The sequence below is a fragment of the Spea bombifrons genome, chromosome 4 (assembly GCF_027358695.1).
Source record: "Spea bombifrons isolate aSpeBom1 chromosome 4, aSpeBom1.2.pri, whole genome shotgun sequence".
Lineage (NCBI taxonomy): Eukaryota > Metazoa > Chordata > Amphibia > Anura > Pelobatidae > Spea > Spea bombifrons.
This window is the reverse complement of record NC_071090.1, coordinates 86,053,092-86,073,540: the sequence shown is the minus strand read 5'-3', so window position 1 is coordinate 86,073,540 and position 20,449 is coordinate 86,053,092. Positions and strand designations below refer to the sequence as shown.

General features: G+C 38.5%; 2 long non-coding RNA genes across 2 annotated transcripts; both read left to right on the top strand.

Annotated features, from left to right (window-relative positions):
• Positions 1-6,174: 6,174 nt before the first annotated feature.
• On the top strand, positions 6,175-6,722 carry LOC128492227 (uncharacterized). Its single transcript, XR_008354073.1, has 2 exons — positions 6,175-6,286; positions 6,461-6,722. It is a non-coding gene; the product is annotated as an uncharacterized LOC128492227 (long non-coding RNA).
• An 8,365-nt stretch (positions 6,723-15,087) lies between these two features.
• LOC128492226 (uncharacterized) lies at positions 15,088-15,904 on the top strand. Its single transcript, XR_008354072.1, has 2 exons — positions 15,088-15,230; positions 15,629-15,904. It is a non-coding gene; the product is annotated as an uncharacterized LOC128492226 (long non-coding RNA).
• Positions 15,905-20,449: the final 4,545 nt, after the last annotated feature.

Genomic DNA, 20,449 nt, shown 5'->3' with positions numbered 1-20,449 from the left:
GCGCCTTTCTCCTAGCGGCACTGAAAGAGCTATCACTGAAACAAACACGGTATGCTTCAGTAATTACTGAAATTAATAAAAACCAAAGAGGAATAATTGCATTAACGGGCATTATTTGGATTTATGTTGTATATATTACACTGATACACAGCTTATACCAAAAAAAAACTTCCCAGTTTCTGAGCTGCAATAATAAAAGTTGCTGCATTAATAAAAGTTCAGTGTCCCATCAAAGAAGAAACGCAAAGCGTCTCTATAAATCTGCATTTAAAAAGTCCATTCCACCTGTTGATGTGTAAACAAGATGTGGTAACCATGCCCTACAGCCATTGCTATTGCTATTGTTATAAAAATTCCAGGAAAACATACAGATTTTGAGTATCTCCCATAATAAGTCCTATCACATTAAAGCAGCACCGCAATACATGTGAGATATTTAGTATAACACGAGCAGACTTGTCGGTCAAATAATTGGTGTGTTTTTGCTTCTAGATCAGCAAATAATAGTTAAAATTCTCATTTTAAAGCATTTTGTCAGAGAGATGAATTTTAAGCAGGAAGAAAAAATGTGTTAGAAATAAATTTGTCTTCTAAATGGTTCATAGAATAAAAGACGATGTATCGTTAAAATAAAAACATTGGATAAATAAATGGACAATGGGTTCTTACAGTCTGTATTAAAAAATGTCAAAAACTTTTACATTAAAGGAATGCTGTCTTTTTTATCTGTGTTACTTGACGCAGGCAATTTGTAGGTCTTGTAAAAATATCTACAGTAGAAATGGTGGCAACTGATAGCGAACCTGGCTTCACAGCATCACAAACCTCTGTACGGATTGGATTATTCCCCGGTGTCGGGCTTTATTTGTACAAGAAAATGGTTCTTAATTAGCTGGCTCCACTTTTGCTTGAAATTGTGCCACCAAATGATTTCTATGTCTTTCAGAAATGTGTTTAAAGCAGATCTATCACTTTCTCTTAAGTTCCCTTTCTGGAGATCTGCATAATTAACCTTCCCAATTAAGTTGCTTCTCTATTGCTAAGTTGCTGATTGGTTCGGGCAGCCATTGTAAGTGTGATGAGAACAGGAAACGTATTAGATAATGCTGGCTTCTCCACAGGCCGCCACTGATCTCCTCTTCCGTGACGTGCTCTTTCATATAAAGTGTCTCCAAGACAATTGCAATGACCGGCAAACAAAAAACAGCATTTATAGGCACTGGCAGCTTTAATATGAGAACTTTTGGAATGTATAAATTGTATTTTTGGGACATAAACTGCACCATATGTTTAAAATAATAATAATAATAAAAACACACACTAAGCAGGTTATACTTCTGATTAAGACACAGGGAATTATTTTTTCTTGAATTCCTTTCTTGTTGTTTCTGTAAGTCAGATGTTATACACTATTTCTCATGTCTTTACCAATTGTACAACGCTGCGGAATGTGATGGCGCTATATAATCTATAAACTATGATAATTGACATGAGCAGGTGCTGGAAGAGCGCCTCCTTGAGGAGAAAACACTGGAAACAGAGCCATTGAAGGTGCGTCAGTGAAGCGAACCTTGATTCAGTTACCCCTGCAAACATGATGCAATACTGCCTCTTTAACTATTTCCATATTTAATGCTCATCTTTTTTAAATAGAAGAATTTCCCATTTTAAGAGACATCTATCTTTATAGCTATGGCACCCAAGGGGATGAATACTTACCGACAATTTCCATTTGCCATTTTGAAAAACTACCTTTAGCACCGTGCTCCGCGTTCTTTGTGTATTGCCGGTTAATGTGGGTAACTTCTAAATTATTCCGTAAGCGCGCAGCCCATTACGGGAAAATAGCAGCAAGATTGCTGATATTCACGTACGATATGCTTAGATTGACAGATTTATAGTGTATACACTGGGATGGTTCAGACGGAGAACAAAGAAAGAGAGGAGAGAGGGGCAGTGTGAGATTCCTGCAGAGAGTGAGCAATTTTCTGTAATTCCCCCAATGGTGTCAGTAACGAGGACTGGTTGCTAAGTAATTATGTTGGTGTTCGTGCAGCGTTCACTTACTGGAAATATGGGGACTGTACGTTGTCTCCAAACTAAGAAATGAAGCAGTACCTGTTATTTAAATTCTGCCTTACCTCATAACACATGCATTTATAGCACAGATGGACGACACAAGGAAGTTATTTAGCCCGTAGTCTATATTAATAAATGCAGGCAACACATTGCCAGACATGGATTCCATAGGTCAAAACTGCTGAGCGTGGAATATATGCCAGAATATTTCACCTTCATTGGTTATTATATTATCATTATTTATAAAGCATCAACAAAATTCCATAAAAAAGTAAAAAAGTGATCATTCTTGATGGGAAGAGACCCCGCTCGTTGACCATATCTAGTAACCTGGTAGGCAAAGGAAGCCACATTTTGAAAGACACACAAGTCTAGCCTAAAAGACCCATTTTAATGTTTTTTTATTTTGCAGAACAAACTTTAGAGTTTTTTCTTTTTTTTTTTTTTGCGTGTCAGAACCGGGAATGGAGACCGGGACACCTCATAAACCTCGAGAGTAGAAGTCCGTAAGACAATAAAACACCAGTAAGCTGCCTGCAGCCAGTTCATTAAGCTTGGTGATGCTGTATTTTCACACTGTCATAAGCAAGCATCATTAGTGATCAGTCTGGCCGGGGTCAAGACTGCAGGCTCTGCAGAAGGAATTTTATTGAGGCATCATAAATCAGGAATCATTTTTCTCATAAACCCCGGACAATGCAATTGTTTTCCCAGATGCTTTCCGGCATTGTGTACGCAGTCTGGTGAGCTCAATTGTATAGAAAATGGCAAACTACATCGCAGAAAATACTATCAGACATTTGCATTCAGCTCCTCTGATGTGTAACACTTACGTAATTGCAGAACTTGCTTTAGTAAACGGGAACATTCTCTCTTAACAATATCCTACTTTGCTTTCAATCTTAGAACGTGTTAACAAAGCGGCAGCAGGTTCTGCGGTGCGGCTGCCTTCACAGGTTTCACACGGCAAACACGTGTCTGAAACAGTGTAATAGACACCATGCACTAAGGTGTGAAAAGGCCATCACACCTTAAAACCATCCAAAACCATTCCTTACAGATATCAAGATATCCACATTCACAAAGTGGCAGCCTTTAGCATAATGCTTGTGTCTGTAATGTAATAAGTTAAAGGGCAGTCTGTTGCCCCAAACAGCCAATGCAAGGATATTATGCATATTAAAGTCCATAGTAAGCACAAAGGAAGTATTTATTTACTATGCAATTATGTAAAAGGAATCGTACTGACCCCTCCACTCTACGCAATTCACATTAGTTTTGGTTGCTAAATCACTAGCGGGAAAGCATCAAATCAAACTTGATGTACGTGCCGGCTGGAGCTGGCTGGCAGTGAGGTCTTGCACATGCTCAGGAAAAATACTCTCCTCCATTATACCTAGTGCTATACTTTAAAGAAAGAGATAGAGACAGGAGAATTATCCTCATAAAAATAAACAGAGCCAGTGTGGTCATAGTGTTTAAAAACTAAACGTCTTTTTTGCTAACAGAATATTTTCATCATCATTGATTGATTACCAGTCACCCACATACAATGTTTTTTTTTTGTAAATGTCTTATATTTTGGATCTGAGAACTCTGAATTAACTTTTTCTAATACTGAATGTTGCCAAAAATCATATACATTAAAGTATATAGTGCTAGAAATGTGGCAGACCATAAAAACTGTTCAGGAGGTTAATCAAACTACCATAGGCTAACGTTTATTTTACCATTAGTGACTTGAGAGCTGGGAGAGGTGCTTGCAGATCAATATTCCTATGTGGCTTAACTGCCCTCCAAGGTCCGGGGCTGAGTAATCATTAGCCTGAGTGGCTGTGTTCTAGGTGAGCACAGAATCAATGCAGGTCGGAATATTCCAGAGCTTTGTAGAAATATGGTTATGCTGATATATTCAAGAGGTCAAATAAACACTGGTCAAAGATACAAAAGTTTGTAATATATTACTTTTCTTCTAGTTTATTTTCCCTTTCATTAAAATGTAGCAAGACTTGGAGAAGTAGAGACAGTTAGTATTCCGTTATTAATATAAAGAGGGGATGTTCACTATTGATGATATATATATATACACTGTATGTCTTCCGTGGTTTTAAAAAGTATTTGTGATGTATTTTGTGTGGTGAATCATTTTCAGATGAGTTGAACATTTCAACTTAGCAGCTTCCCCACACATTGTAAAGGGCCAACCCATTTAAACTTCTCCTTCAAGAAGGGCTTAGCAGGCCCGGTATGGCCTTAAAGGAGTCTTCCCATATTAACTATGCATTATCCAGAGCCAACATGATCCTTCTTTCAAGAGTTGGCCCTTTGTATTGCACAGTGAGCACAAACACGTTTAACTCTTTGTGAACTCCCAGATTGAATGCATACACATTTTGGCTATGAAGGTATCTGTGTAAAAGAGCACTGTACATTTATTCCTGCTATATCTCTTGTATGCATAACCATATATTTGCAGTGTTGGAGGAGGCATCACCCATCCCTACTGAGCATTTCGCCGGCATGAGGCTTACTTTGGTTGTGTATCCTCCACACATTTCCACAGAATGTGACCCAAAAGCTTAAACTCTGTAGCATCTCTTTTCATTTAATATCCTTTCTCAGAATGACATCTAAAAAAACCATGTAACAATCCTTCTACAAAAACAGACTTTGCCTGTAAGATAAGCGCTTTATTTGAGGCGGCAGATATTAAAATGTTGCAGCAAAGACCTGGTTTATATAAGCAGTAGCAGGGACTTGAATCTGTTTGGGAGACATTTTCCAATGTATAGCTTTGTTCTGTGTCTTTGTTGTGTATTATTCTTTACATATATTATACTCGATGGAATTAATTGATCGTTCTGCTGTGTTGGCAAGTCAGCATTTCTGGAGGGGTCTAGTCATTAAGGGCTGAGCTGGCAAGAATGTATCCTTGAATTAGCTCACATAACCTAGACCTATTTGTTTATATTGGCTTTCTTTTTCACAAATGTTCGCCCTTTTGTGCAAGAAGTTCATTACGTCCCCCAAATCTTTATTTACTATAAGCAAAAATAGCTCGGTGCACGTCAGATTTCGTACATAAACTATCCAGTTAGTGTTAGTTTCAGGAAGGCATATCTTCAAAAAAGAATAAAGAGGGGTGGCATAAATATGGAGCCCCATCAGGAATGTTTATGGGATACCCAATATTTTTGAGTTCTGCCACATGCCGAACCTATAAGCTGAAGTAGCAAATTTATTGATGGTTTAGAACCGCTTCTTGTTCTTCCATCTTATACAGCATAAATCACTGTTACAAAAACACTTAGAAATACATAATTGTATTAATCATTGATGGCAGAGGGGTTGTTTTTATTAAACGTGTATCACCACCAGTATTGTGTAATGTAAAGAAAACAGAAAATTGTGTTATGGTGCATTTTGCCAAGTTCTAATCAAGGAATGGATTCAGTGAGGCTAATTATGTAGTTAAAAAACTTTAAAAAGAGGAAAGACACCACCATAGGTATTATAAGGGTCAGTATTTGAGGGCTTGGGGTACCCATAGTCAAACCTGCCGCTTTCCATTTACAGTAAAGTGTCAGTGAAGCGAATAATGACTGCTTCACTGCCCAGGGCCGGCCCTACAATGGAGCCGAGTGGGGCAATTGCCCCAGGCGGCACTTTTGAAGGGGCGGCACTTTGCCTCCCCAAGCACTTTTTTTTTTTGAAGCAGAGGAGAGAGAGGGGCGCTGAGTGGTTTTCGCTTACCCGATCGGCGCCCCTCTCTCTCCTCTGCGAGCCCTCTAGCTCGGTCTCGGTGCCGGCTTGTAATGCTGAGTGCCGGAAGTGACGTCAATTTCCGGCGCTCAGCATTACAAGCCGGCACCGTGGCAGAGCAGGGAACTATGTGAGTTCTAACCCCGAGTCATTTTTACATTATTTGTTTTTTAGTGACTTTGCAGTGATGTTGGTTGAAGTTACAAATTATTATATATGTTGAGAAGAGTATAGCGTGATAAGAAAGACCTAGGATACACAAGATGTGCATGACAAATGTGTATGTGTGTTCATTTTAGGATACTTCATTTGTTTCAGCTTGAATTAAAAAATAAGTTTCACAAACCCTCCTGTCATATTCTGTAGGGTGAAGATTGATGTGTTATATTGTTTGAATCATTGGTTATACTACACTAGCCACAAAATAGGTCCCAGGGAAAATGAAGTCTTAAGAATTTACTCATATGTTATCTGTAGACGAGCCATGAAAAAGAAGGGGGCAGTCCTCGTTTTAACTATTACAAACAAGGACATCTTTTAGACCCTGATGACAAGAAAGGTTTGCAATAAGACCGTGTAACTCTATCACCACTTTTTTTTTTCTTTCTGATATATACAGATATAAAAGGGGGGCGTCTTCTGAAGTGTACTATTATTAGGTGGAGAATGAAGTCTTAAGAGCAATAAGGCACCCCTCAGCCAGGTTAGAACGCATTATACCAGTAAAAAAACGATACAGTTCCTTTAATGACGGACAGGCGGAATATATAAAACATAATCTCTACGTTTGCTCTGCCTGGAGGTTGAATGCCCCTAAGGGAGGAGGATCCCCACAGCCGTTGAGTAGTCCAGAGCCGTAATACAGAAAGGAGAAGAGAGAAGGAGGAAAAAAATGAGACATTCAGTTTGTTAGCCGGCCAAACAGGCCTCCAAAATCTTATGTAATCTATCACCACATTTTAAGAAGCTCGTTAAGGTGCAAGTGAATAATTCCACCGTAAGCATTGTTCCTCCCCTGATGACTGGCCACAAGCTTCGTGCAGCACTTGGCAGGGTTGGTATGACATGTAGCCACAGCATCCCCATCTGGGAAAGGGTTGAAGCTGGTGTTACATTTCTTCAACCTGGAACCATTCCCTTGCTTTAGTTTCTTCATGTCTTTGTTTGTTCTGGATTAAAATGCTCCTGCAGGATATTTTATGGAGATTTTCTTTTCTTAAAAAACAAAGTGTGTAAATAGAGAAAAGAGAAAAACAGCTAGTTATTTTGGGTCATGAGAGTTCAAGGAGATTTGACTCATGCCAAGCGTAGGATGGTCCGGATTAATGTTTTCTAGAATAAATAGTGTGAGGTTACCTGTTTAAGGGGAACTATTAAAATAATTTGTTAACTGGTGTGCAATGTCCCCATTTGTTATCTCTATAAAAAGTTATTCTATTTGCTTTAATTCTTTTATTTTCTTTCCAAGATAGGCTCTTTAAATATTTAAGCATGTATATGAATCTCCTGGTGGTTACAATTAAAATAGCACATATGTAATCCCTCTGACATGCAGACCGTTAATAATGAGATCTACAGACTTGCAACAGGTTATATTTACAAGAAGGAAGCTATTTTGGTGTCCAAATGGCCAAATGATTAGCTTCATAAACACAGATTAAGTCTGGTGTGTTTCTTGGCACTGGGTTTGAAGGAAACCATGCAGAAATTGCAATAAATAGTGGAATGTATTACTGCAACAGCAAATTAAATGTCACTAAATTATGTCTTAATATTGTGGATAATTAGTAGGCCGCTTTCATGAGTGAGATGATTCAGTTTACCTACATCATTGCTTGACTATGCCATGCGGCCATACCTTTACCACTACTGTAGTTCACATATGATGATTGCATAAGATAATTGTTAATATTGCCATTTAGAATTTGCAATTTGAAAACACTCAGATAATTAAAAAATATTTCGGAGGAATTTGCCTTTTTATTAGCAAGTGCTCAATTTAATGGGTGTGACGGAAGGGTGTTGGTTTTATTGCATTCTACACATTTAAAAAAAAAAAAGATAATTATTAAGTGCACTTAACGCTTTGTACTAAAAAAAAGAACACAAAAAAGGTCAATCACTTACAAGGCTTGAGAAAATATATTTATACAGCATTTGGAGGTATTAAAAGGAACATTATTATTAGTAGTAGTAGTAGTAGTAGAAGTAGTAATTGTTTCATACAACAAATATTCTGTAAACAAAATATTATTACAGTTATTTGAGTAGAAATATTTTAATGTATTTACAGTTTCATTACAGGTACTTCAGCTTTGCCTGATATGATAGCTTTAAGCTAGAAGGTTCATGGAACTGAAATATCTGAAACACATTTTAATCCAGATCAATTCCAATTAAGGGACTTGTGCTCACATAGTAGCCCAAATATGCCGGCTTGGTTGGGATGGCGCTGAGGCTATGTGCGATTGGTGGGGGACCTCATCAGCCATGTTTTCCAGGACAAAGTAGTAATTCCCTTCTATAAGTTTATTCATCCCACATAAAGCAGGAGAGCACTTTACAAGTACTGGTCGGCAACATTTGAAGATAAAATGAGTCCTGGAAAACAGACAATGTGGCGAAGAACTGTAAAACATTTGCAAACCAAATGCCCATTTTTCAGGAAAAAAAAACACCGCACATGGGCGAAGGGACAGGACCAATGGGTTGAATAGAGAGAGATTGACCTGGCGTCAGCTCCCCACACCCCCATTTAAAGTGGGTAGAGATGTGAAATGACATCATATTAATAAGTCCATGGATAATTGCCAAACAGTAAAATGTTGTTATTATGAGCATAAAGGCCAGGATGGCCACTTCCTAAGTGTACTAACATGTACTGTAAATTGTAGGACCGGCATATATGGCGACCGATCCCCTTTATAGATACTATAACAGTATTTTACATCTGGCTTACACTCTCCCTAAATAATTATAGCCTCTTGCTTTTAAGTTTAGGAGATGTTTCAATCTGGTTTCTCATTTATAAGAACACCCAGAGCTGAGCATCTGTAAAGTGCTCCCTATACAGCTCAAGGTCTGCTTTGATTTTATTAATTATGTTGCGATAATGATTTCACACAGCAGAACCCTGGTGTATCTTCAAACTTCCAGATCTGGAATATAACATCTGTCATTATAAAATGATGATAATAGTGGTTTCCACTGATTAAAAAAGCTGGTCATGCAAGACTATAAAAAGCTTTGGTGGAGGCTCTTCTGTTTGCAGTTTTTGTTAGCTACCTCATTTATAAAGAATTTGAAGGCCCTAAGTAGTAAAGCAGGTGCTAAAGTTGATAATGAGATTCCTTCTAAACAGTTTCCAAAAAATATATATGAGCCTGCTCAATGCATCATAGTAAGCTTTAGATTAGTATGACCAGTATGCTTAAAGAACACGGTTAATACTATATACACTATCATAGACCTCAGGCTATGCCACGTGTTCATTTTTTAGATTTGTTTAGTTAGCTTTAGTTAGTTAGATTAGCTTGAGTAGAACTGAGCATAGCTGTCATTAAGCCCCGCTTAGTAATTCTTCCATAGTAACCCTAACAACATGGCACCCTAGACACAGTATGCCACAAATGTTGCTAAAAGCCAATGGCCTGCTACCATAGAGTAGTTCACAAGAACAAGGCATTCTCCAAATCAGCGCAGATCCAACACTGTGGCTAAACATTGTTTCTTCCTGATCTTCCATCAGATCTCAATGACGGATAAAAGCCACTGATGATATCATACTAAAGTTAAACACTACATACAGGTGAGATTACTATATTCTCATAGCACATAGCTGTGCACCCCAGCGAACACTCATGGAGAAGCAGTCAGGGAATGACCCATGTGATACTAGCTCCAGCTGTGGCCTTACAGTGATTTGAGTAGAAGCTACATACGTGAGTCAGCGTGACATACTGTCCTATTGTGTAATATGCATGCCAGGGTGCTGGGTATTAGGGGACCATATCATAAACGTTAATGTATAAGTGACAGTATACTGTATTTTGAGCAAAATTTAAATACTTCTTTTACAAACTGTGGTGTGTTGCCCCCGATAAATCTTATATTGCTATACTCCATGGCTGTTTATTCAGATGTCAGGATGTTTTAGACACTCCTGAACATTCAGCCCTTGCATTATAGCGTTAAATCACATTACCACATACATTTTCCGCAATTTTGACAGCAATTTGCATAGTGCTAAATTGGCTTATTAAGTCAATAAAGTCTAAATACCCTTTGGACCATGGCTGTCGGGACCCATCATAATTATTTAATAGATTATTAGTTATTTTTGCCTGGGAGGACAAGCTGTGGTGTTTTTACCAGTGAATTTCCATGACGATGCTGTGATTACTAACTTTATATAAATAAATGTTGGAGTCGCTTGCATGCTTCTCTCGTTAAAGTGGAACTGTCACTATACATTACATTTTTTATTAAAGCTCTAGCAGGTGCCTTTTGTTTTTGCAATTGTTTTGAAGATACCTGGTTTATTAAATTCAGAAGACACCTGCCCCACGATATTAGCATGCATGTTTTTAACATTTGCACACAGATATTGTACACTACAATACATCATTTATTGTAGGGGGTATATGTGAACATTGAACTACTCATGGATGTAGCAGGCCCTTGTATTTGGAGAATACACAGTGGAGAGCGCTGTGTGGGAGCGTTGAGGTGGCTCGAGTGTCAGTTTTCTCACAGTGTTGGTGCCATTCTAGAGGTGCGATGGAATTCCTAATCAAACGAATTGCAGCAACACATCATAAAATGAACCACTTAGATGTAAAATGAATGCGCCACGTTTTACACAAATGGAAATGTGGGTGATAGGCTTGCATTTATAGTTTGACCCCTTTTGAGGTCTCGTAATGGTAGTAAAGGATTTCTTATGTGACAAAATATACTCTATAGTAGTCAAGACATTAGATCAGTGTGGATGCCATGGCTTCACTGGTTGATCAGTGGACAAGGTTATGGTCAAGGGTAGCCAACATCGTAATATATTTGGTCAGTCAGGGTGATTTTATATGTAGCTGAAGGATATAGCAGGGATACATTCGGAATAGCCAAAGGCTGATATACAAAGTGAGTGAAATCATATCCAGAGCTTAGAAAACCGTACCTTTAAATATAGGACACTGAGGTTTATTTACTAAACCAGGGTTTTTTAGTATAGTTGCAGTTTCAACTTGCTGACTGTGTTATAAAGGGCCAATCCCCAGATAGTTTCTACTGCAAGGAGAGCCCTGTGTAATATAAAATAAAATTGGTGAAATCATTTGATGGCCACTTCACCCATCTACATAATGCAGGGCAGCCCTTCTCCTGCACATACGCTCACTGGGTTGGTCTGTTATAATGAACAATGAAGTTAGGGAGTTGAAACTGCAGCTCCCCTTTTAACGAATAAAACACCCTTGGGTAGATTACTTCTGCAAAGATGCAAATAATGATTCATGTGCCGGCGGATGTTACCCATGATCATAGACCTACAACCTGCTACTAGATGGAGGATGGGAGAGACGCGGAGTGCAATGATTTGGAGGAGTACCTGAGAGTGGAGTGTTCAGTGAAGCAAGGCAGTGAGATAAATAGTTTCTGCACCAAAGTTCACAGTTTAGTAGCTGGACTCTGGTCTTACTTATCTTTTTTAAGTGATATAATACCATTGATTAACAGGTTTAGGGACTAAATTAAACCCAGTAGAGAAACAAAGGTGCTACACGTTCCCAGACCTACCACTGACTGACAAAAGATCAACCAAAAATCACCCAAGGCCATTTACAAGTTTATCACAGAGTTGAGTAAAATTCATCAGTTTTTTAAACTGGCCCTGTTTAGAGAGCGTTCTGGATTTCTACTGTTATGTTTGGGCTAAAGGTAGATGAGAGTCAGGTTCAGGTTTCTCTCATAATTTCTGTTTGAAGATATTTAAAGCTGCAGGGCAAGACGGTTATGCAATTGAGACAAAGAGCTGAGTCATCATCATGCGTACAACTAATGGAGTTTTCTGTGCTCCTCTAGAGCCTGCAGTATACCCCAAACACTCCGATTGGGTATTCTCCACAGAACAGCTCGGTGCTTTTCTACTCATTATTTCCCTTTGTTATTTACTGGGAAACATCGCATTCCCTAGTGCTTGTACTACCCATTGGCTTCAAAATCTTTCCATTGCTAATTTTATTTAGCATTTGGGGATTCTGTGTGCACGGACCTGGGAGAGGAGAGAGAAATGGGCAAAAGAGAACAATTGTGGAGAAAGAACAAACAAGGATATGGTGTATTAAAAAGCAGGAGTCAACGCACATCCTTAACATTCCCCAGTGCCACAGTTTATTCTAATAGCAGAACACAAGGACCTCCAGAGACATCAACAGCACAACTGAAATGTATAATGTAATCTTGCCATCTACAGATATGTATTGGTGTATTCAGAAAACCGTGCCATTTTTAAGTACACCAAGTAATTCACTATATTTTTAGGGTCAGTGTCATTCTATGGTGTACCCCTGTGAGTTTCTCTTACAAGAAGTCCTGTGTAATGCCAAGTCAATGTGGGGAGATTTCCTGAATAACATCTCACTCTATATACATTGCTTTACATTGTGCAGGGCCAGCTCAGCTAGTTATAATGCAGAAAGGCATGCAGAACCTTTCAATGCAGCCTACGGCACATCTTCCATAGCATAAATAGGCCGGCGGTAGACTGGGGGCTCCATCGCCCAAAAGGGCGATTTGCCCCATGGTTTTGTAGCAGGGGGACTGCAGCCCCTCTGGTCCTGCTGCTCTAGGCCTAGTAAACCGTTGCAGGATCCATCATTTCACCTATACACTGTACTGGTTAAGTTGCTATCAGACAGATAAAATGACATCCTCTCCTGAGGTTTTCTTCAGATATCCAAGTCAGACAAAAGTACACAGCGCTCAGGTAATGCAGTATAAAAACTACTTTAATGCATATCTTGACAGCAGACCCCCCCAAAAACACTTAACGTTTCAGAGCAACCAAGCTCCTTTATCAAAGCGTACAGTCCAAAGGTTTCTTCAGCTATACTGTAGGTAACCCCAACCTCAGGTGTACCCTGTGCAGTTACTTAATGGAGGAGCAAAGGACTGTTACTGTACTTTAATTTATTGATGGTATGACCAAACTATGTCCATAGGCTTTTAAGTACACAGCTTCAGGGGACTATAAGCTTTGGCTTCCATGGTGCTCAGTCAACCTTTTGATAAGTAGAAAATAACGTGAGTCTAGACTATAGCAGCTGCATTACCAGTGGTTTACCGTTTGGTATTTAAAGAGACACATTTTAATGAATAAGTTGCATTTCACACTAGCTCTCATCACCAAAAACTGCAGAATATCAAATGTTTTGTAAACCTGTTTTTTGTTGGCCTCCATAACACTTCTCAGAATGAAGGGTCAATGAGTAGAAAAAAATGTTTAAAAATTAAATTCTATAAAAAAAACACAAATAGGTACAGCATAAGGATAGAAGCAGGAGTAATTTGCGAAGCTCAACTCACAGGTGTTGGATTTCCGGGAACGTTATTCATTCGGCGTTCATACAAGTGTTAAAATGTAGCATCCTTTTATTGAACAGGAAATAAATGTTTTTTTTTATTATTATTATTATTTGAATCGCTTAGGATGCCACAAATAGTAAATAGTTAGACACTAACGTGGAAGGTTTGTGTTCTGAATATTTGGTCAAAGCAGAATAAATATCACTTTGCCTAGGAGTCCCAGCTCTCTGTGAATTCATCAGATTCAAATGGAATATATAAATAAATGAAGACACAGAGATCTTATTAGTTTAACACACTGGTTTTGAGCAGAGATTGCAGCTAGTAACTATTTCATTAGTCACCTTCCAAAGTATTGCAGTGCTGTCTCAAAAGAGGGCACCTTGGAGGGGTAATTGTTCACCCATGCAGAAAATTAGCTGGTTCGTATCAACAAGAGTTAATATGTTTCTCAATGAACCCTGATTCTTCTAAGAACATCTCAGTCTCTATTATGCAGTTACATCTAAGAGAATGAAACTTTATTCCTGTACAATAATGTCTTTAAACATATTTTTGTACTTAAGAATACACGTATTAACGTAAATATATAAAATCTGTACACATACAGTTATATAATTGTGTGCTTAGTTTTGACCATACTACATACAGTTTAAAATACTGCACGCTATGGCTGTGTAGGATTAAACTATAGCAGATTAAGGTGTATCATGCAACATTACATTATTAAACATTAATAACATAAGAAGCAAAACCTGACAATTATGCATCGTTTGTTACATTAAAAAAAAAATAATAGCAAACATATAAAATCATTTTGAGATGAACTGCCTAATTGTCAGGTTGGGTGTGTAATTATCTCACAAAGCTGTCAAGCTATGGCTACCTTTAATAGGCATGATCAATTACATTAGGCTGTACCACAAAGCTACCAGGTACTTGATAATTTAAGTAATAGTCTAGTCCTCAGTCTTTTAAATTATTATTTTAATTGGAGTCCATCTTGCATGGAATTCGGTGCATTTTACTGCATGGAAATCGGTTTGTACTTTCTATCTTTAGAGGAATTTAGAAAATCAGAATTCTTTGTCCTTTTCATCCTTCCCTGGGTACCTTTACAGAAAGTGCTGTAGTGCCCCTGTTGAAATCAGTGGCAGTATCCACAGCCAAACATTCAGCTAGGATACATATCAATGACTGACGTGACTTCCACTTATTTCAGTGGAAGCTCAGCTCCCATTATCTTAAATGGAAACACTGCAACATATGTACTTACAGTATCTCACAAAAGTGAGTACACCCCTCACATTGTTGTAAATATTTTATTATATCTTTTCATGTGAGAACACTGAAGAAATGACACTCTGCTATAATGTAAAGTACTGAGTGTACAGCCTGTATAACAGTGTAAATTTGCTGTCCCCTCAGAATAATTCAACACACAGCCATTAATGTCTAAACCTTTGCAACAAAAGTGAGTACTTGAGGGTAAGTGTTTGTGAGCATGCATGTATGTATGCGTGTGAGCATGTATGTGTGCATAATCATGTGTGTGTGTGAGCACAAATATGTATGTGTGTGAGCATGGATGTCTATGTTTATTAGTTTGGATGTGTATGTGTGAGTATGTGTGTGAGAGCATGGGTGTGTATTTTTAAGGGTGTGTGAGAATAGATGTGTATGGGTATGTGTGAGCATGGATGTTTATGTTTGTGTAAGTATGCATGTGAATATGTTGGTGTGTAAGCATGGTTATGTATGTGTAAGGGTGTGTGAGCATGTATGTGTAAGTGTGTGTGAGCGTGTATGTGCGTATTTTTGAGTATGTGTTGGTATGAGTGTGTCAGTGCATATGTGAGTTACGGGAAGAGACAAAGAAAAGATGGGGGATACCAAATATAATAATGAATAAGATGAGAGATAGGGAAAATGGAGAGAGAGTGAGATAAAGAGGAGAAGAGAGATAATGAGAGATGAAAATAAATTAGAGAGTTGGGGAGAAAGTGGAGCGATAATGAGAAGAAGGATGGATAATGAGAAGGGAAGAGATAATGAGAAGTGGAAGAGGTAGGGAGAAAAGGTTAGAGAAAAAGTGAAATAGGAGGAGCGATAAAGAGAAACGGAAGAGATTAAATAAATAAAAAGACGATATATATTGAGAAAGAGGGGATAAAAGAGAGAGGTAGCAAGAAAAGGGAAAAAGGAGAAAGAGGATGGGAGACCTATACAAAGACAGGAAAAAAATGAGGTAAAGAAAAAGAGGAGCAGCAATAAAGAAAAAGAGAGAGGATACGAGATAAGGAGAAAGGTGGTTAAATAAAGAGAACAAAGAGAAATAAAAAGAAAGGAACAGTTAGGGGAGAGATAGAAAGAAAAGATAAAGAGCAAGAGGAGGGGAGATAATAGGAAATTGTTCAGAGAGAAGGGGGAGATATTAAGAGAAAGAATAGATATTAATAAAAGGGGAGAGATAAATAGAAAATGGATATATAAAGAAAGGAGGAGAGCTAAAGAGCAATGTAGAGATAAAATAAAAAGAAATGGAAAACAATAAGGAAAGGAAGGGTCAAGGAGAAGGGGAGTGGTAAATAGAAAGGGAATATAAAATGGGGGTAACCAGAAAGGTGAGAGATGGGTACAAAGGGGAGAGATAATGAGAGATAAGAGAGATCATGAGATAGGGGAGAAATTATGAGAAAGGGAAGTGTGTGGATGCAAGGGAACGTGTAAGCCACAATGCTTGTGCGCAGATCATACCGAAATATAATGCCCATCCCTGTCCGTATGCCAGGTGAGCAGGATATTGAAAAAGTATGCAGAAATAAAAGACTGAGTCTGGTAACTCATGACAGTTGGCAGGTATCAACTTCTGTAACCAACTTTTAAGGTTCAGTCTGGCTTGCTTTATAATCCTTGTCTTATTTGTATCCAAGGGAACCATGCATATTGTATTAGTGTGTGTGTGTGTTTTACGCAGTCTAGGTTAAATGTGGCTTTTAACCTGTTCTGCCCCCTTCTTACAGTAAAGCGTTTACAGGGGGGGGAAATAGGGGTAATTTGTAGTTATGTTGGAAAAGCGACGTACTGCAAATCATCCACATTCCACCTCACTGCACTCAATCTATTGATTCAAAGAAGTTTCCAAGGAGATAATATGAATTCTGCAGGAGCTGGAAAATCCAGAATGGAGAAACATTTATTCGTTTCCAAAGGAAAGTGACTAATTTTATCTGCTATTATTATGAATAATTGATTTTATATATCAGACACTTACAGCCAGTTCTGCTCACAGCACCCGTGAAAGCATAAATGGATAAAACTGCAGCAGTTTTAGTATGCCAGCATGTGATGTATGTGACTTTTAGCTTTGGCTCATGACCGCTGGCCTATCTGGAATAGTTATCTGAAAGCACAGACAGTAATATTGTGCTAGACCTGATGTACCTTTTATTCAAAGACTGCCGTATTGTTCTCAACATAATAAAACTATGCATACACAAAGAGATGCACGGCGTATTCATCCCCACAATGATATAGTGTATTTTGCTTATACTGTTTTGCTTTTCATTGATAGAAATCATGAGATGGTATTTATTATTTGTTTTTTTATATTAAAATATCATTCTGTAGTCTTCAGCTGAGCGCAATTAGCTATCCCGTTCATTTGCTTGCCAGTGGATCCAGCAAGCAAATTCACACTGGTGGCTATTCTTGAGAACGTTATCTGTAACAGGGCTTTATTCTGGATTGAATGTGGATTATTATGGAAAGGGAATATTTGAGTGTTTATGCAGAAATTTCACCCATTCTAGAATTATCACTGGTATTGTCTGTTATGTGGACAGAAGATTGCAGTGTGAGAGTGCATTTTCATGGATGAAACCCATCCAGACAGCTTGGTTCTTAAGGTGATATAATTGGGTCATAGTGTGAACTGAAACAAATACTAGGTAGATGTAATTATATTGAGGATTGCGTCTGAATTTTGAGATTTATGTCATTTTTTACATTTAGGTAGGGCCTCTTACAGAATTGGATCTGCCCCTAAAACGCGGCCCTGTATGAAAGAATGCAGCTGCTTATCGCCCTTTCCCTTCAACACCTTTCAAAGCTATCTTGTTTTTCCTATCTTATTTGGACCAACTCTTTTCCAAGTACAAAATGATTCACAGGACGCATACTTTGATTAAAAGACAGAGATGAGCTGCCTTATGACAAACCCTCATCACTTGACAAACGTACTGTAGCTGCTATCCACACATACATAAAAGAGACCATTTTAAAAGGCTCAACAGTTTTCGGTTTTAAGAAAATCTAAGAAATGTGCTTTATGATAATGAGGCAAGATTTAAAACAAAAAATAGCACATGGTAACATCACAGTATAAAGAAAAGGGTCCGTGTGTAAGTATGTGTTAGTGTTAGTATGTGTGTTAGAGTAAGTGTGTGTCAGTGTGCAAGTGTATGTTTTGACAGTTTGTTTTAGAGTGAGTGAGTATGTATGTGTGAGTGTGTATGAGTATATTAAAGTGAGTGTGTGTATATTAGGGTACGAGTCATATATGAAATGTATCCTATAATGATATTGTTAATTAGACCCTTTCTGTTAGTACTGTCATTTTATCTACGCAACTGTCTACGCATGTGTTGTAAATTTGTTTTGTTAAGAATATAGTTTTAATATAATATATATTATATTATAAAATTGTTGATCTAAACCATTTTATTACATTTAAGAATAGATAAAAACAAATACAGCTTTGTGTTCCTTTAAGATTGAAATGTTTTCATGTAGAAGCAGCAGATATGCAATGTATTTTTAAAGCTTTAACTTTCTCTTTAATGAGTCAGAATTTTTTGAAGTTATTTTTATAATTACAAAATGCATTTTATTGTAAAAGGTTTAAAGGAGGTGTTAACACAGCCTCAGACAACTAGTTAAAGCCCCCTCGAAGAACACCCCTGTGTGTGAAATAGTCCTCGCAAAAAGCATGAAGTGCAAAAACAACAGTGGGAAGCTTTATTTTCACACTGACACTAGAACCACAGAGATATTTTTAGCCACTTTTAACCCTAAATCCCACCGAACGCCCACTTAAGGAGTGGTTATATTTTATGATGTGCACATGTCTTTGAAGTTTTCGGTTTGGAGATGAGATTCAGAAATGCTCTTTTATTTCTGGAAAACTGTTCAAGAAAATTACATGTGCGGAATCACAGGACAGGCACGCGTACGTCACTGTATATGCTCATTGGAACATATAGTTTTCAAGATTTGCATTTTCTGCAAATAGGGCGATATTGCTCGCCACGTGGTTTGTAGATGAATGTTTCCGTGATACGCGAGAGGAGGAAGTGGTTTCTGGGAAGATTGAGTTTGCTTTGTTGTGTCCGCTTTTCAGATTGTGAAATATGCAACAGTAATATGGTTTTAACAAGTTCAATATGATCAATGACCTTCCTCTCCTAAATTGGTTCCTTTTTCTGTCCATATGTTAATATATTAGAGACTAGACATACATCAGCTACTGAGGCTGTGGTTGGCAAAACGTAATTAGCTCTATAAACAAAGGACTGTTGGCTGGTACCGAAACCTGAATTCACTGTAAGTGTACATGTTTTAGAGGGGAAATTGGGACATTCCATCTATGAGATGCAAATATACTTGTATTTCTGTGAATACAAAACTGTATTCTCTTTCCCGATGGTATGTTCAATTACATAAACAGATATTATTAAGTCATAAAGTCAAGTAAAACCATATTCCCAACACTAATCCAAAATGTCCCGTTGTTTTCCATAACATATGAGGATATATACTGCAAGAACCTTATACACAGCCGAGGAATACGGCTGCTCCTTATTCTGTCATTATGCAGAACGTTTTATATTCTCTTCCTTTGTTTGTCCCTAAACTTGTCCAGGATTATAGAGGGGGAAAAAACGGGGAACCTTATTTGCTTAGTTTCTTGTCTTACTTAACTCCACATCTGCTTTTTGCTGAAACCCAGAAGTGTAACCTGCAAGCATATATAAGAATATTTCCTGTACATGCTCTGGTGTACTCTATTGAAATCAATGGGCGTATAGGTAGCCAATGGAATGTGTGCTAGATGAACATCCGTGTACACCTAGCATAAATAATAGTGACTGCCCCTACTCCTATTGAATTGAGTTTAAACTCAGTTCCCATTGAAAAGAATAGGAGTGCTACTAGGCATGTACAGGATGTGTACTTACATGTGTTTCCTGCTTTGATTAGAGGCAGCCATGGGTGGAGTTAAAGAAGACACAAGTCTTATTTTTACTTCCAATAACATAAGGATAGTAAAAGTCGAAATAGACTCCCATTATGCATTTAGAATGGAAATATACATAATAAAGTTATTGTTAATCAGGCCCGGACTGGCCATCGGGCACACCGGGCATTTGCCCGGTGGGCCGGGCCACGGCAGGGCCGCATTGACTTAGGGGCTGATGGAGCTGCAGCTCCAGGCCCCTACCCTACCTACCGGGTCCGCCACTCTAAGGGGCCGGGAAGTCCCCACCAAGGCCGGCCTTACGGGTCTGCGGCCGCACAGGGTATAAATTAAAACATCGGGGTTTTTTTTTTACTTTATTTAACATCCTCCATGTTAAATAAAGTTTTTTTTAACTTTATTTAACATGGAGGATGTTAAATAAAGTTGAAAAAAAAACCCCGATGTTTTAATTTAAACCCTGTGCGGCCGCAGACCCCTAAGGCCGGCCCTGGTGGGGGCTTCCCGGCCCCTTAGAGCAGGACCGGCCTTTGGGGTGTGCGACCGCACAGGGCGTCACACTCTAGGGGGCAGGGGGCGGTCCGCAACTTGCGGCACCCGGCACCCCTCCAGAGACGGACAGTAATGTCCGCCGCTGGAGGAGCAGGTTCGCAAGGGAGCGGTATCGGAGGTCTTTAACAGACCTCCGGTTCCCTTGATTGATTTTAAGCCGGGTTCAACCCGGCTTAAAATCACTCAAGGGAGCCGGAGGTCTGTTAAAGACCTCCG